Raw genomic sequence first — 16,177 nt, forward strand, 5'->3', positions numbered from 1 at the left:
AGGTCCATTTGCTACTTCATTCTTACCCGAAGTGAGATGAGGACAGATGAGGCAGATTGTGGCTGGAGGTCAGGGAGACCCCGCTCCTATATGAAGTGTCTGCAGAAAAAGCCTGGTGCTCGCCCCACCCCCCACCCTGAGAAAATCAGAACCAGCTCCTGGAGAAGGAAGTTCGACTTCCTGTGGGTCGGCTGATGTGATAATCCCCTGTGGGGAAGGCCTCAGCCTCTGAGTGACCACACCCTGTGTGTCTGTCCTGAGGGCACCATGGTCTCCTCCATCTGCACAGCTGGGGCCAATAGGAAGAGACGCCATGACCCCCACCCTCATGGCCCTGCTCTGCCTTGGTGAGATGTGAAGAGAGACAGGGGACACCTGGTATGGGAGGGACCCAGACCAAGGCCTGACCCTGCTCTATCCTGGGATCCCAGGGGCTCAGGAGGCTCATGGGGAAAAGGGGGTGTGCTCAGCCTTCAGGATACAAATATGACACAGGAAACTCTCTTCTAGGGGTGAGTCTGTGCCCTAGGACCCATGTGCAGGCAGGTGAGTTGGTTCCCAGCTGTCCCAGGTCTCTGCTCCTCACTAGGGACAAGGAGATACCTCTGAGTAGACGGGGAACAGCAGCTCTGAGCTGACTGAAGGGAACATCTGGAGGGTCCCAGGCTGAGAGCTGGGATCTATGGGGGAGATGTCTTGGGACCCAGCCTCTGATTTCCTTCCAGGAACCCTCCCCAAACCTACACTCTGGGCTGAGCCAGACTCTGTGATAACCCAGGGGATCCCTGTGATCATCTGGTGTCAGGGGACACCAGATGCCCAGACATACAGACTGGATAAAGAGGGAAGATCATGGCCCTGGGGCATACAGAGCCCACTGGAGCCTGGAAACAAGGCCAAGTTCAACATCCCATCCATGACAGAGCCCCATGCAGGGTGATATCACTGTCGCTATCACAGCCCTGCTGGATTGTCAGACCACAGTGATGCCTTGGGGCTGGTGGTGACAGGTGAGAGGACACTCAGGGATCTCAGGCCCAGGCTCTGCCCTCAGAAAGGGGTTCTGCTTGCAGGGGTGTCTCCCTCTCACAGCCCAGCCCTGGGCTGATGTGGGAGGTATGAGCCCCCTTTAACACAGCTGCCTGCTTCTCTAGGAGCCTACAGCAAACCCACCCTCTCAGCCCTGCCTAGCCCCGTGGTGGCCTCAGGAGGAAATGTGACCCTCCAGTGTGGCTCACAGCTGGGATTCAGCAGGTTTATTCTCATTGATGAAGGAGAACGGGATCTCTCTTGGACTCAAGACTCACAGCAATGCTCCTATGGGTCGCAGGCCCTGTTCTCTGTGGGCCCCATGACCCCCGGCCACACATGGATGTTCAGGTGCTATGGCTATCACAGGAGCACTCCTCAGGTGTGGTCCATCTCCAGTGACCCTGTGGAGCTCCTCATCTCAGGTGAGGGAGCCCCCCCTCCAGGTGTGTCTAGGAAGCCCTCCCTCCCTACTGCACAGGGCCCTGTCCTGGCCCCTGGACAGATCCTGACCCTCCACTGTCACTCTGATGTCTGCTACCACAGATTTGTTCTGTCCCAGGGTGGGAGATCTGGCCTCGCCCAGCCTAGCAGCCCCAGGCTGGACTCCCTCAAGCCAACTTCCCCCTGGGCCCTGTGAGGGGCTCCACAGGGGTCAGTACAAATGCTGCAGTGGACACAGCCACTCCTCAGAGCGATCGGGCCCCAGTGACCCCCTGGACATCCTGATCCCAGCAGGTTCAGTCAGACTCCCCTGCACAGGCCCTATTGGGGGAGCCCCAGGGGTGATGGCCACTGTTCCAAACTATATGAAGAATTTTAACAAAAGATTAAAGGGACGAGGTGAGCCCAGGTGACCTGGCCTGGTGGAGAGAAGGGGAGGCCGCCCCAGGCTTTCACCCTTTGTGCCCCTGGCATTCGGGAGCCCCCGAGACCAACCCCTCATCCATGGAACCTGGGTCCTCCGCTACTGAGAAGTGGAAATGCACGTTTCTGGGGAATTAGCTGATGTGGTCGGTGTCCCAGTCAGAACAGAGAGCACACAGGGGCTCAGTCATTTCTGTGCTGGGGCCATTTTCCTTGCTGATCCTGAGCTCTTAGCATCCAGTAAAACTCTAAGGTTGATCAGAAACACAGTTTGAATTCAAAGAACACAGGGAGGCTGAAATACCTCACTGAGAGACCAGAGGGACCTGCTATAGCAGAGAGTGGGTTTAATGAGAAACTTGATAAACGTCCCATCATGAGACGTGAAGGGACACAGAATACAGAGTCCGGGGTGAGGTTGGGCTTGGGGCTCTTCATCCCCTTCCTCTCCCCTCTGTTTTGATTCTCAGGACACCACCAGCTTCTCACGGAACAATTCAGATGCCAAGACTTGTGAGTGAGGAGACGCTCTCAATCATGGGCTGGGCACAGAGGGTCAGGCCCTAACCAGGGCAGGATGGTGTCCTGGGGGAACATCCAGGGACCCAGATGACTTTGGTCTGCTCTGAGATATCTGACCTCTTGTCCATAATCCCCAGCCCCACACCCACAGGATCACGCCGTGGAGAATCTCATCCGCCTGGGCATAGCTGGCTTGATCCTGGTGGCCCTCGGGATTCTGCTGTTTCAGGAGTGGCACAGCCAGAGAAGACCCAAGATGCCACAAGGAAGTAACTCTGGAGAGAGCAATGCACCATCCAGAGTGGGAGAGCCCTGGAAGTGACTCTGATGCTCCCAGGAGGTTCTAGAAGAAAATCTAGGGCACGTGCTATCTGGACAGTGTCCTGGTCATTTCCAGAGGGAGGGATCAATGTTTGAGCACAGGGACGCTGTATTGAGTGTGTGTGAATAGGACATTAAACTCAGATACTTTTCCTCTGCACCAGTGTTGACTTCCCTTGCCAGATCTTCTTTTCCCATGAAGCTGTGTCCCACGTGGCACCTGGGTCCAACGTCTCCACACCTGCTCACTCTGGTCCACTGTCATGTCACACAATTTTCTTTATTTGTGACTGCCACACTCCCTGATGCATTTCATCAGCCTCCATCACTTCAGTTCAGAGTTCTAAACTTTAATAACTACATAAAAATGGGAGATCAATTTCCAACCAGGAAAATGTGTAAATCAAAAATGATGCCCTGACACCTCGTGTGGACCCTACAAGCTCCTCACCCTTTATCAGATGTTCTCTGCGGTTTCTCTGGAGATGTCCCCACTTGATACCATCACACTGATTACTGTTATTCTACTCTTCACCTCCAAGAAATCCGCTTTTTTACCTCACTGCAGGACTGAGAACGTGCAGTGTGTGCTTCTCTGTGCAGGCTTATTTCATGAAAGTTCTGTCCACAGTGATGAAAATAAGTGGATGTGCTTTCTGAGTTTGAACTACTACTCCGTGTGTGTATACGACATTCTTATCCTCTCAGCCATTCATGTCCCTTATGTTGAATCTGTGTACTTTGGCTGTTGTGGAAGATGTTACAGTCATGGGAAGGGCCACGTCTACCCTCAGCGCAGGAATGTCCTTTCTTTTGGACGTGCACTCAGCTCTGTGGCTGTGGATCACAAGGCAGTTCTATGTTTGCTATTTTGAACAATGTCAGTCCTGTCGTCCACAGTGACTGTCCTCAGGCACATTCCCACCAATCAGTGCTTCCCTGCCGGCTTCTGCTCTTTTCTTTTCTTTATGATAAGAGCCATTTTAACTATAGAATGGCTCTTTTCTCCTTTTTTTTTTGTGGTTTTTGGCTGGGGCTGCGTTTGAACTTGCCACCTCCGGCATATGGGACCGGTGCCCTACTCCTTGAGCCACAGGCGCCACCCTCTCCTTTATTTTTTTTTATATTAAATCATAGCTGTGTACATTAATGTGATCACTTTTCTCCTTTATTATCTATCTTTCTTTGTTGTCAGTTTAGGGATCTGGGATTGAAACATGGTGCTGAGAGCCACAGGCTACACGAGGCACTGAAGGGCAAGCAAAGTGTCTCTTGATCTGTTATAGGGAACAGTGTGGGGTGGGCACTGTGCTCTCCTCATGATGTGACCTCCACCGGCCTGATCATTTTAACATTTGTTCAGTCAGAGATAGAGCCACATCCAAGGTGAGAAGATGGGCCACAGCACAGGACATGCAACTAAATATTTCAAATAGCCACATGAGTTTCTGAGCCTACCACATTCAAAGAAACTGAATTGTAAAGGAGGACACTATATAGACGTGGGCACTACTTCAGAGGGGGACTCAACCCCATCAAGCAGGGGACTCAGGGTCACACAGAGGTTGGGTCTAGATTTAACAACACTCAATGGTCTGCATGAATCAGGCCATGCTGAGGGCTGCTTTGACCCTCCTGTCCATCACAGCATCCATGGCCACCATAACTTTGGTCGTTGAGTTCTCCCACACTCTGAGATTGAATTAGTCCCAAACCCTTCAGGCTTCTCAGTAGAGTTTCTATTCTTGTATGGCACTGAGGAAAAAAATCATATAAAGGCAGCTAGGTGCGGGTGGTGCTCATGTGGGTTTCAGGTTTGTCCTGATTTCATTTCCAGATGGAAAATTCCTGGGTGCTTGACCTTGAAGAAAACCCAGTCTCAGTAAGACTTGGTTTTGTCATCTTTAAAGAAAAGACACTATTCCTTATTTTTTTAGAATATAAAAGTATACATTCATTTTATGTTAGAGAAAGGAAAGAGAGTGGGTGGAGACATGAGGAGAGAGAAGAGAGCAGGGAGTGAGAGAAGGGAAGATGGGTGGGGGAGACAAATGAAGCCATAAAATGGCATGGCATCCCAGAGAAAGAAACGGATCATGCCAGCCCTGAGGTCCAGTGCGAAGATGCTATTTGGATCAACCTTCCTATAGTTAAAAAACGTCTTTTTCTCTCCAATGATTCACCCTTAATGACCATATTTGCCTTAATGGTCTCTTTAAGGCAATTTGGGCTATGTAAATTTATGTGCCTCAAAATACTTCCAGCCTCTATAATTGCACATTTCTAGATTTGCTGATATACCTTCACAGACTGTATTTCTGACACTAGCATCCTGCCCTCACTGCCAGAATCTGAGTTCATTTCCTATGACTGTGGTCGCAAAGATCACAAACTAGGTGACTTAAAACAATATACATTTTTTCTCTTGCAATTTTGGAGGCAGCACCATGACCTCACTGCCCTTCCCTGCCCTTGTGAGCTCTGGGGACAGAGGAGGGATGCAGTCCCCTCTCAACTGCAAGGTGATGGTCTCTTGGGAGACTCCAGGTCATTTTTCCAGCCAAGCAAAATGAGCAATCGGGTGCATTGATCAAAGTTCTTCCCACTGGTAGGATTTCACAACATCACTGTCCTTCAGAGATATCCCAGAAAGGGGCCTCCATGCCTCAGCCATTCACTTTGGGTAGTGCCTGCACATCACGGAGAACTGCCCAATAATCAGCCTCTAGCCTTCTCTTCCTCTCTCAGCTGATCACAGGAAAACCCCCAGAGTAGCCCTCAAACCACAGGTCAGAGACACGCGGGTGGATTCTGATAGGTGTTAGGTCAATTCCAAAGACACATTTAGAACCAGGGATATAGGTGCAAAATCAGTTTGGGAATCTTCTGACTCTACAAGGAGACAGACTAAAGCTAAAATTCCACTAATAACCTGACCTCCATGTGTGACTGGAGGTCACAATGATGATTCTCCTGGAATTAGCATCCATTCAGAATCAGTGTCCAACAGTACTCAATATGACTCATAATTTCCATTCCCCAAATGCACAGCTGCCCTAGTAAAATGTCAGAGGTCATTTGGGGAAGACTTAAAAAAATCAACAGGGTGAATTCTTGGCAGTGTACAGGAGCCACCTACACTCCCTCAAAGGGACCTGGCCTTCCCTTTCACACAAGTGGTTCTGAGTCCATAAACTGGCTCAAGTCTTGGAATTGTTTGAGGGACTGTGGTTTTCTGTTTTTATAATTCAGGATAGACCTTTCATCACCTTTTATAGAAATTTTCTGCTTATACAGATCAGTGAGAATGTGGTGCATTTCCTATCTATGTGTTTCACTTCATGGAACACCACAACCAACTAGGCAACACCATAGGTCTGCAAGAGTCAGGCTGCCTTGACCCTCCTGTCCATCACAGCATCCACAGCCACCATACCTTTGGTGGTTGAGTTCTGCACTTGACTCTGATACTCTGGGGTTGAATTAGCTCCATGGCCTTCAGGTTTCCCAGTTGAGTTTCTGCAGTTTCCACTGTAGGTTCTGACTGTCAGGGAAGAGCAAACTCAGAGCTCTCAGGAATGCCTGGGCTCCTTCATGAATTTATTCTCACAATATTATTAAAAGGTAAAAGGGTCTTCTGGTGTGGCTGAGTAGGTCTTAGTCAATAAATCTTCTATAACATTACAATCTCCCCAAGTCTATAACTCTTTTCCTCTATGGTAAACCAAGGCAGCTCTGGCTTTTTCATTTTATTTGCAGGGGCTCAATTTTTTCTCCATCTTTCTCCGACATACTGCAGAACCATTTCTACTTACAGAGATGCAACATTCAGTGCAGAGTTTCTGCTTAGTGGTCCCGTATCAATACATTTAGCCTGATTTAAATTTGTGTTCCTTCCACCATTAACTGCCATCAGTAATATTTATTCTCACACATGATCCTAAGATTTCTCAGTGGATAACATAGAAAATTAAGCAGTTACTTTAGAGCATAGCACTTGTCCTCATACGTTACCCTTTGTGTCTCACCTTAAGACCTTATGGGGACTTGAATCTCATACAGGTTTACAAGCAAAGAGGGAGATTAGAAATGAGTCCTGAGAAGAATCAGCTTTGTCTTGCCTGGCAAATGCATCAGGGGAGGCCAGTAACATTTCCTCAGACAATGCAATATTAATATGCTCAAATGGGGGCCAAGAGGCTGTGTCTACAGACAAAGAAGGGTAATATTTGGGGACTCTGTGCCAAGCATCATCAGGGTCTTCCACACCTCCTGATGCCAAATTTTACATCCTACATCTTCCCAATCAGTGGTCTCTTTTGAAGAGCAGATATTCCATGAGACTGGAATTCAATTTACATTGTAATTCAGCTCTTACAAGGATGAGATTCTGGGTTTGATTTTCAGCAATCTGGGCCCAGTGGCTATCGATGATGAGAGTATCAATCAAGGCACATGTAGCCATCAGGTCACTCAAGGGGTGCTTCAACTGAGAATTAAAATCACTGAGCTCATTCTTTTTGTTTACCCTACTGTGTCCAGTGGCAAAGCAGCCAAGATCATTATACTCAATGGTATGACAGAAATTTTGAACAGTGTTAAAAATATGGTCTCCCAGATGGTTGAGTCTCACCCATGTTTGGAAGTTTCTAATCATGATATTTGGGGGATGTTTGTTTGTTTGTTTGTGAGACAGAATCTCACTCTGTCACCCTGCATAGAGTGCCATGGAGTCATAGCTCATAGCAACTTCAAATTCTTGGGCTCAATCAATCCTCCTGCCTCAGCATCCCAAGAAGCTGGGACTGCAGGTATCCACCAGAAAGCCTGGCTAGTTTTCTATTTTTTAATAGAGACAGACAGAGTCTTGCACTTGCTCAGGGTGGTCTTGAACTATTGAACTCAAGTGATCCATCTGCCTTGTTCTCCCAGTGTGCTGGGATTACAGATGTGAGCCACCACACCTGCCCCAATTGTAATTTGTATATTCCTATTGCCATATCATGCCAGGGACTATCACTGTTCTATGGATGACCAGAAATAGAGTCCCTGGTGTCTTTATATCTAATCAAATTAGAGAGCTAATTATAGCAACTCCAAAACCAATTCACCAAATTCATCCTTAAGATTTTGTTTCACCAGAATTGTCCCTAGGACCAAGATCAGAATTTGTATGTGTCATCCTGAGACACAGAAGTAACAGGACATGTGTGTATATGTGCATCTATTTATTTATCTAGATGGGAGTCAGTTCATATGATTGGAGGGCCTGGTGACCTGAAATCTGTGGGACAAGCTGGTAGCCTAAGACTCAAGGACCAGCTGGAAAGCCAATTCAAAGGCCAGCTGCTGAATGAATTTCTGTTTGCCCAGGAGAAATCTCAGGCCTTTTTGTCTCACAATGCATTTAACATCTTATAATATATAGAGTAAGACTTCTGTATACTGACCACTCAAGGGACTGTAACAAACTGGTCAATATATGCAGGTGGTCACCATAAGGAACTAGGCCTGCTGTACTGATATGTACACGGAGTATACATTCAATCTATGAAAATTAGGTCAAATTATGGAGGTGTCAATGTAGGGAGGTGGTCAACTATGCAGGGTCTACTGTCTTTATATTCTGTTGTCATGCAGTGTTCATCTATGTTGACTGTAATACTACTCGGTTCAAGCAGGTTCTATGGAAGTCTTCCTCTCTTTTTCTACGCCACATCTCACATATACCAAGAATCATATGGGATGCACCACAGACACTTAACCTATGCCCCTGGAAACTGTAAGTGAAATATTCTCCACCTCCTCCAAGTTCATATCTAAAAGTGTCCCAATTGATTTCTACTTCATACTTCTCCATTCACAGCTGCCTTTTGTTCAAAGCTCTCAGAATTTCAAAACTATAATATTTAGGAGGCAAAACCTTAAGGTTGGCAAGCAACACAAGCAGCATGTTTCTCAACTTCCTTGTCTCATTTCTTGGACCTCAGCTCCCTTGTTTAACACACGTCATTTCCACCTGGTTTTCTCCATATGTATCAGATATGTTTTTCTGGCTTGTTTCTCTCTCTTTCTCTCTCTCTCTCTACCCTCCTCCTTCCTGTCCTCGCTTTCTCCCTCGGTCTCTCTTTCCCCCCTTTTTCTTTATCTCTTTATTCTTTCAATTGAGCACAAAATAGCTACTAATGGCTGTCAGTACTTTCAACTGTTCACAAGTGTTCTTCTGAGATCATCTCAAATCCCAGTGCAGACATTGTCACTGCACTTACAAATGAAATGATAATTACTTCTCAGTGTGGGGATGACCACATGGTGTCCCAAAACTATCTGAGGCATAAGATGTCTCCTTCTGCATAGGTGTTCAGACTGTGACTGTGGCCACAAATGCTCCAACAAGAAATGACATTTGGTGAGTGAACCTTCTTTTTTAGCAGAGAGCCATACTTTTGGAGAAGTAGAATATTTGACATATAAAAAATAGTATATGTACCTACAATTCTTTTTTTCCTCCTAGGGTCTAAACCGAACATTAAAAAAAGAAGCATGAGGGTGGAGCAAGATAGTGGACCAGGATTATTCAGTCAGGCTCTCCTAGAATGACTGGGGAAAAAGAGAGAACTCAGCCATACCTTGCACAGGGACCTTACCTAGAGTCATATCTCAGGGAGCACAGTGAGGAGGTGGTGAGCTGGATATAGCGTACCATCCAGAGTAGTGGAAATATGACAAATTATGCAAGTGTTTCAGATTGTCTGGGATCAGTTGGCCCCACACAGAGGTCCAGGAGGGGAGGAAGAGAGTTTTCAGTTGTTGGGGGAAGCTTCACATTAAATGGAAGGCTTGGAAGAGTGGGCAAACTTAAACAGTATACAGCCCACTAGATTTGAATGCCAGTTGGAGTGGATTTGCCATGGGTTGGGTAGCTAGTGAGACAGACATACTGAGAAGATCTTGGAAGCCATTGTGGGAAGGTCATGGGAAGGTCTTCACAGGGGCCTAAAGCACAGCCATCTTAATTCCACCTGCCAGGATTAGAACTCCACTTTTTCTCCCAGGGGGAACCCTGGCCCCCTGCAGGAACTGGAGTCATGGAGCACTGTGAGACCTGTCCCTTAAGAATTCTTGTGAGGTTTAGCATCCTCAGACCCCCAGGGTCTGAATGTTGAGGAAACAATCAGACAATCATTGAAGGCAACTAAGTTAGGAGTAATGACCATAGAGGTTGCTGGCTGTGCTCTCCATCTCCTAAAAAGACCACATTAATACCTGGTATCCTGGAAACATATTGCCATCAAAAGCAAGGACTTTTTTTGGCCACAAGGAAGAGTTTGGCTTTACTCAGCCTGAGGCCACTTCAAGACCTGCATCCTTTGGGTCCGCTCCAGCCTCAGGTGTACCTGGATGAAACAGCCTCCCACCTACATCTGGAGTCCTGACCCTACCCCATCTGTGCAGACCCTGGGATTTCTGTCACTGCTTCCACACACCAGTGGGACCCTACACCCTAATGACCCCTCCTTTGTCCCAGGTACCTGTGGCCACTCAGCTTTGGCCTCTGTTTTCTGATGCGGATCCTTCTCCACTTGGAGAACCTTCAAAACCCCACAGGACTTAACCTGGTCTGAAAACTGCCCAGGATCGAGCCCCTCCCACCTCCTGGCACCCCTGTCCCCTCATCTGCTGTGAAGAGAGGGGCTCCTGGTAGCAAGCTCCAAACAAGGAAACTGAGGCTCAGGGAACTCATTGCCTGGATCACACAGGCAGTGGATGATAACATGTTCCTGGTCTCTGCTAGTCTGAGTCTGCCAAGGGCACAGACCTGCCCCTTCCCTGAAGCATCTCCAGGACCAGTGGGATGACTGGCCTTGGTGAGGACCCCATCCTGCTGAGCTGAAGGATAGGCTGAAGGAGGAGAGGGCCCCATTGAGACTCTGAGGGAGGAGAGGCACTCCTCACCCTCACCTGGGAGAGGCTGACACAGGAGGCACCAGGTTCATTTGCTGCTGGGTCCTGGCCCTCACTGAGATGAAGACAGATGAGACAGGTAGTAGCTGAGGGTCAGGGAAAGCCCACATCCACCTGAATGGTCAGCAGAGATCCTGGTGCTCACCCTAAGCAAACCCCTGGGGAAATGAGAACCACTCTTCTGGGGAGGGGGGGTCAGTTCCTTTTCCTGTGGTGCAGCTGATGGGACAACCCCATGACGTAAAAAACCCAGCCTCCCAGTGACCAGACTCTGTGTTTCTGTCCTGAGAGCACCGTGGTGCCCTCCATCTGCCCAGCCATGGCCACTGGGAGGAGACACCATGACACCCACCCTCACAGCCCTGCTCTGCCTTGGTGAGATGTGAGGAAGGACAGGGAGGACCCTGGTGTGGCAGGGACCCTCCCTGGGTGGGACCCACCTCACAGCCAGGCTCAGCGGCTTAGGAGGCTCCCAGGGAGGAGGGGACATATCTCTCACAGGGAGCTCTCTTCCAGGGCTGAGTCTGGGCCCCAGGACTTGCATGCAGGCGGGTGAGTCTGTCCCCAGCTGTACAAGGTCCCTGCTCCTCACTGGGGACAAAGGGACACCCCTGGGCTGCAGGGGATGGGGAACAGCAGCCCTGGGCTGATTGAGAGGGACATCTGGAAGTTCCCAGCTAGGAGCTGGTATCTGAGGGTTGGGATGTCTTGGGACCAGCCTCTGATTTCCTTTCAGGGACCCTCTCAAAACCCACCCTCTGGGATGAGCCAACAAAGGGCTACCCACTCTGTGATCGATTGGGGTAGCTCTGTGACCACATGGTGTCAGGGAACCCTGGATGCCCAGGAGCATCGACTAGATAGAGAGGGAACCTCGGCACCCTGGGCCAAATAGAAACTACTGGAGCCTGGGAACAAGACCAAGTTCAACATCCAATTCATGACAGTGCAACATGCAGGGCGATATCGCTGTTACTATTATAGCCTGACCAGCTGGTCAGACCGCAGTGACCCTCTAGTGCTCATTTTGAGAGGTGAGAGGACCCTTGGGGGTCCCAGTCCAAGGCTCTGCCCTCAGAAAGGGGGTCTGCTCTCAGGAGTGTCTTCCTCTCACATCCCAGCCTTGGGGTGATGTGGGAGGTGTGAGCCCCATTTAACACGGCTACCTCCTTCTCTCCTAGGAGTCTATGTTAAACCCACCCTCTCAGCCGTGCCAAGCCCTGTGGTGACCTCAGGGGGGAATGTGACCCTCCAGTGTGGCTCACAGAGAAAATCTGACAAGTTCATTTTGATTAAGGAAGGAGATCAAAAGCTCTTCTGGACACTGGACTCACAGCAAACCTCCTATGGGCACTTCCAGGCCCTGTTCCCTGTGGGCCCCGTGACCCCCAGCCACAGATTGAGGTTCAGATGCTATGGCTGTCAAAGGAATGTCTCCCAGGTGTAGGTGGGTGGCAGTGACCCTGTGGAGCTCCTGGTGTCAGGTGAGAAAGCCACAGCCTTCTCTCACACATTTAGGGACAGCACACAAGTTGTCGGGAGTTTTGTTGATAGCTGGCTGGCCATAGTAGGGACCCAGTGCAAGTGATGAGGGATGGGCTGAGGAACAAAGGGGACCCCACGGGAGTCTCTGAGAGGGAGGACGGATGCTCAGTCACATTCACCTGAGAAAGGGAATCAGGAAGGCTGTTGCTGTCACCTCTTGAACATCAGTCAGATAAGGACAGACTAGGAAGATAGCAGCGGCCACGTGGCAGGGGACTCAGGTGTCTGAAATGTCTCCCAACAGCCCCAGGTGTGAAAAAAAGAGTTCCTGGGCCCAGAGACCCCAAGAATGAGAGACAGTGAGACCTGCAGGGCCAGGACAGTACCCTGAGGAGTTGGCAGGAACCAGCCCTTGCAGCTCACAGCCTGTCCTTCCGCTCAGGTGTGTCTAGGAAGCCCTCCCTCCTCACCCTGCAGGGCCCTATCCTGGCCCCTGGACAGAGCCTGACCCTCCAGTGTCACTCTGATGTCGGCTATGACAGATTCACACTGTTCCAGGATGGGGGATATGTCTTCACCCAGAGCCCTGGCTGGCAGCCCCAGGCTGGGCTCTCTCAGGCCGACTTCCCCCTGGGTCCTGTGAATGGCTCCCACGGGGGTCAGTACAGATACTACGGTGAATACAACCACTCCTCACAGTGGTCAGCCCCCAGTGACCCCCTGTACATCCTGATCTCAGGTGAAGAACCCAGCGCATTCAGTCGGGGACCCAGACTTTGCACAGGCCCTGCCAAGGGGGCTCCAGGGAGTAATGGACTGGAGGAGGGATGGGGGCCTCAGGGACTGAGTGGGACAGAGACATAGGGGTGGATGGGGAGGGGGACATTCAAAGACACAGAGACAGGGAGGGACACTGAGAGTCCTCAGAGAGAGGCCCAAAAAGACATCAGCTCAGAACAAGGTGGGGGCTGCTCCCACCCCTCTTTCCTCTCTCTAGGAGAGCTACTGGACAGGCCCTCCCTCTCAGTGCAGCCGGGCCGCAGGGTGGCCTCAGGAGAGGATGTGATCTTGCTGTGTCAGTCAAGATGGACACTTTTCCTCTGGACAAGGAGGGGACAGCCAATCCTCCTCTGCGTCTTGGATCAAAGTACATAGCTGGACAGCACCAGACCAGTTTCTCCATGAGTCCTGTGACCTCAGCCCACAGGGAAACCTACAGGTGCTATGGCTCATGCAGCCCCCCCCCTACCTTTTGTCACTGTCCAATGACCCCCCTTGGAGTTCATGGTCTCAGGTGAGGACCCTGACCCTGCCCTCTGTAGCTCAAAGGGTCAGCTCAGGGCCCTGCTCCAGGAGAGCTGCGGGCTGTGATAGGGTGAGGGAATCTGGGGCAGGTCAGCAGAGGGTTTCTCCCTCAAAGGGGAGGAGGCCAGCAGAGGCCTAAGGGGTGCCCACTCCCTCCACCATCACCTGGGGTCCAGAAGGTGCCAGGTATAGGGGAGTCTTATAGAGGTCACAGAGCAGATGTAGGAGGAAAGTTTGGGTGGAAAAGGGAACTCCAGGGGAAATCCTAGCGCCCCCACCCTCCTCTTTTCCTTATCACAGGACCCTCTATGCACCCCAGCCCCCCACCCACGGGACCACATCAGTACCTGGTAGGTCACTGCAGTATCTTGTCTCCAAGGAGCAAGGCTTCCCCCAGGGCAGTTCTGAGTCTCTCCAGATCTTCCTCCCCTTGACAGCTCAAGGGTGGGCTATGTCCAGGGGCCTGGGAGTCAGTCAGAAATACAGAGGGGAACCCCAGGATTCTAGGAGTGCTGAGGCTGTCTGGCGAGGAGTGGGAGTCCAGGGAGGGGAGATGTGAGGTCCAGCCTAAGGGAAGGGCCCACTGCAGTGAGCTGAGGAGCAGACAGCCTCAGCCCCTCAGCTCCCCGTCCCTACCAAGGAGGCCTGAGGATCACCCCTCACCTCACAGGGTCAGGCCCTGAAGTGGCAAGTGAGGGGCTCTGAGCTGGGAGGTGGGGCACCCAGGGAAGGCAGAGCTGAGTGTGTGATAAATTCAGGTTCCTCCGGGGAGAGGGATATGAACAAGCTCTTCACAGCTGGGCCTTAGTTTCTTCAGGTATGCAGGGGAGAGGTTTGGCCCAGAGGGCGAAGCTCCCTCCACGTCTGGCTCCTGCTGTGACCTCCTGGGAGAGGAAGCCCGGGTGTACTAAACTACTCATTCTCCAGGGTGTGGGATACACTGCGGCCCAGAGTATTTAGACCTGTCTGCACTAATGGGTCCACCCAGTATCTCACACTGCGACCCCCTGTGTGGACATAGGAGGTTGTCCATGGTGCTCCAGGTATGCAGAAATGCAGAAGCTAATGTAGAAGCTAATATCAATGTACACAGCTATGATTTAATAAAAAAAAGAAAAAAGAAAAGAAATGCAGAAGCTAATGGGCCCCAGGGCAGAAGTTAGTCTAGAAGGTTCTATGCTCTCAAAATAGTGCTGTCCTATACACCTGTGTTGTACTCAGTAGGTGAGAGCTTGCCAAACCCCCTCCTCTGCTACTTGAATTTAATTGTGTTTCTCTCTCATGGGGGTGTAGCAGCTCATCTACTAGCTTCTTCATACTAGAATTGAGTACGTGGGATGCTTGCTTTTCTATTCTTGTGATGCCTTACTAAGAAGAATGCTCCCAGGCGGTCCCTGTGGCTCAGTAGGCAGGGCGCGGGCCCCATATACCGAGGGTGGTGGGTTCAAACCCGACCCCAGCCAAAATGCAACAAAAAATAGCCGGACGTTGTGGTGAGCCCCTGTAGTCCCAGCTACTCGGGAGGCTGAGGCAAGGGAATCGCCTAAGCCCAGGAGTTGGAGGTTGCTGTGAGCTGTGTGAGGCCACGGCACTCTACCCAGGGCCATAAAGTGAGACTCTGTCTCTACAAAAAATAAAAAATAAAAGAAGAATAATGTTCCCTAAATCCATCCAGATAAATGTAGAAGATGTAAAGTGTCCATCTTTCTTTATGGCTGAATAGTATTCCATGGTCTACATATACAATAGTTTGCTAATTCATTCATGAGTGAAGAGCTCCACTCAACTTGGACTTTACCTTACAAATGAAAACAATGTAACCTAATCATTTGTACCCATACATTAACCTGAAATTTAAAAAAACACATAAATAAAATAAAGTCAATTAGGGCGGCGCCTGTAGCTCAAGGAGTAGAGCACCGGTCCCATATGCCGGAGGTGCCGGGTTCAAACCCAGCCCCGGCCAAAAACCACAAAAAAAATAAATAAAAAAAAATAAAGTCAATTAAAAAGAAAGAAATAGTGCTGTCCTGCAGCTTCCTGGTCTCAGGGGCTGCCTTGAGGAGTCCAGGCAGCTCCCTACACTAGTCTCAAGGCCCAGAGGGCTGAGGGGCTCTCCTGGAACTGGGATTGCAGGAGGCTGTGGTAGGAGCGTGAACCAGATGAGATTTCTCTCCTCCCTTTTCCCTGCACTGGAAAGTGTCTCCTGGCTCTGAGCAGATGGTGGCCATTGTGGCACCTTCATTTTCCTCTCCCGTGCCTCAAAACTTCCCTGTCGCTTCCCTGTTGAATCCCAGCGTTCCCTCCAGCGTACGATTGTCTAATTGCTATTTTGGTACTTCTTTCTGGAGGAGGTCAGTGTCACATGCTTCTAATCACCGTCTTTGAACCTTCCTCATAAAAATTGTGTACATTTATAGATAATGTTAAGAATTGTTCAACTACTTCAACAATTTTTAAATAAGCTCTGATTCCTTTAGGTTTTCTAAATAATAGTTAGGTATACATAATAAAGCTATCGCTTTAGGTATATTGATTTTATTTTGCATTACCTTACTGTGATTTCTCTCTCTTACAATTGCCTTTCAGATGACCTGAACTACTGATGAAATTTCTATCAACCACAAGAAAATGCAAATTTGATGTCTTTATTTCCAGCATGTTATGTATACAAAACTTTCTT

The 16,177-nt window shown here is 49.7% G+C and overlaps 1 pseudogene; it reads left to right on the forward strand.

Moving 5' to 3' along the window:
- The first annotated feature begins 313 nt into the window (after positions 1 to 313).
- LOC128596527 (leukocyte immunoglobulin-like receptor subfamily A member 6) lies at positions 314 to 14,053 on the forward strand (annotated as a pseudogene).
- The last annotated feature ends 2,124 nt before the right edge of the window (positions 14,054 to 16,177 follow it).

This window comes from Nycticebus coucang, chromosome 10, assembly GCF_027406575.1.
Source record: "Nycticebus coucang isolate mNycCou1 chromosome 10, mNycCou1.pri, whole genome shotgun sequence".
Taxonomy (NCBI): Eukaryota; Metazoa; Chordata; class Mammalia; order Primates; family Lorisidae; genus Nycticebus; species Nycticebus coucang.